This window comes from Nerophis lumbriciformis, unplaced genomic scaffold, assembly GCF_033978685.3.
Source record: "Nerophis lumbriciformis unplaced genomic scaffold, RoL_Nlum_v2.1 HiC_scaffold_511, whole genome shotgun sequence".
Taxonomy (NCBI): Eukaryota; Metazoa; Chordata; class Actinopteri; order Syngnathiformes; family Syngnathidae; genus Nerophis; species Nerophis lumbriciformis.
Genome location: NW_027316777.1, coordinates 30,001 through 32,041, shown reverse-complemented (window position 1 = coordinate 32,041; position 2,041 = coordinate 30,001). Strand labels below are relative to the sequence as shown.

The 2,041-nt window shown below is 69.1% G+C and overlaps 1 non-coding gene across 1 annotated transcript; it reads right to left on the bottom strand.

The window, feature by feature from the left end:
* Positions 1-1,792: 1,792 nt before the first annotated feature.
* LOC140678406 (5.8S ribosomal RNA) lies at positions 1,793-1,946 on the bottom strand. Its single transcript, XR_012050176.1, has one exon. It is a non-coding gene; the product is annotated as a 5.8S ribosomal RNA (ribosomal RNA).
* Between the last annotated feature and the right edge of the window lie 95 nt (positions 1,947-2,041).

Sequence of the window (2,041 nt, the reverse complement as noted above, 5' to 3'; positions counted from 1 at the left end):
CCGTCCCTCCCCGCGGGGAGAGAGGGCGCAGCGATACTTTGTTCCACGACCCCGGAGAACGGCGAGGTCCGGGCGGGGGACTCTGTAAAGCGCGCGGCGGAGAGCCCGGTGGCGCGCCCCGAAGGACGCGCCGTGGACCCCCACGACTCGCGCACCACCTTCGTCCCGAGCCTTTCCAAGCCGACCTAGAGCCGGTCGCGACGCACCGCTTGGGGGAAATGCGCCCGACGGGGGCCAGCCGGCAAGGCGGGAGGGTCCCCGGAGGGATCCCACGCACGCCGAGCGGCCGTCCCTGACCCGCCGGGTTGAATCCCCCGCGCAGACTGCGCGGACCCCACCCGTTTACCTCTCAACGGTTTCACGCCCTGTTGAACTCTCTCTTCAAAGTTCTTTTCAACTTTCCCTTGAGGTACTTGTCCTCTATCGGTCTCGTGCCGGTATTTAGCCTTAGATGGAGTTTACCACCCGCTTTGGGCTGCATTCCCAAGCAACCCGACTCCGAGAAGACCGAGCCCCGGCGCGCCGGAGGCCGACACCGGCCTGACACCATCCACGGGCAAAGCCTCCATCAGAAGGACTTGGGCCCCCGCGCGGCACCGGGCAAAGCGGTCATCTGTACGCCACATGTCCCTCGCCCGACCGCCGGGCGGGGATTCGGCGCTGGGCTCTTCCCTCTTCGCTCGCCGCTACTGAGGGAATCCTTGTTAGTTTCTTTTCCTCCGCTTAGTGATATGCTTAAGTTCAGCGGGTCGCCTCGTCTGATCTGAGGTCGTATTCGAATGGGGTGAGGAGGGGTGGCTCCCCCGGGGGGGAGGCTCACCCTCTGTCATCTCTCTTTCGCCGGGAAGCCCGCCGGGCCCCCGCCAGCGCCTCCTCCTCCCGCACGCACCCGTCCGCCGCCCGTCGCACGCGTAACGCGGTCAGCCTGAGACGCGAGGTCCGCCGGCAGCCGCGCCCGCACATGCTGTGGGCTCGTAACGGGGCCCGCCCGCCACCCTCCGCGCCAGAGCTTCCCCCTGCCCTATCCCCCCGTTGCACGCGTAAATCACAACCGCCTGACGACAGTCGCGCCCGCCCGTACGGTGGGGGTTTCGGAACAGTGGGTCGCCCCACACGCGGTGGGCTCGTAGCGGGGGCTAGCCCGTCCGCCTCCCCGTCGCGCGCGTAACGCGGGTCTGCCTGACGGCAGCCGCGCCCGCACACGCTAAGGGGCTCGTGACGGGGGTCGCCCGTGGGTCCGATCGCGGGCGCGCGCGGCGCGCGGAGCTTACCTGCCCGCCACCCCCGTAAACGGGGGCTCGTAACAGGGGTCACTCCGCGCGCCCTCCGCACGCGCAGCTTACCTGCCCGCCACCCCCGTGGCCGGGGGCTCGTAACAGGGGTCACCGCGCGCCCGCAGCTTACCTGCCCGCCACCCCCGTGGCCGGGAGCTCGTAACAGGGGTCACTGCGCGAGCGCGGCTTACCTGCCCGCCACCCCCGTGGCCGGGGGCTCGTAACAGGGGTCGCCGCGCACGGGGTGCGCTCGCAAAGGGGTGGGGCTCACCCTGCCCGCCACCCGTCGCGCGCGTAACGCGGACTGCCCGAGACGCGAGGTCCACCGGCAGCCGCGCCCGCACACGCGCTGGGCTCGTAACAGGGGTGTCGCCCCCCGAGGGGAAGAAGTGGGCCGCGGAGTCCGCGACAGAGTGTCCTTCAGCCGACGAGTCTGCACTTAAGGGGACGAAGGACCCGGAGGTCCTGCGACACCCCAGCTCCGGAGGGAGTCTCCCCGCCTCCGATTGATATTCAGGCGACGCTCAGACAGGCGTGGCCCCGGGACGGGCCCGGGGCCGCAATGTGCGTTCGAAGTGTCGATGATCAATGTGCCCTGCAATTCACATTAGTTCTCGCAGCTTGCTGCGTCCTTCATCGACGCACGAGCCGAGTGATCCACCGCTGAGAGTTGTCTCAGTTTCCTGCTTCTGTTGCCACATCCTGGAGTTGGGTTTATCAGGTTGGACATGTCGCCCGGGGGCGACGGGGCACCGGGGGCTCCCGCC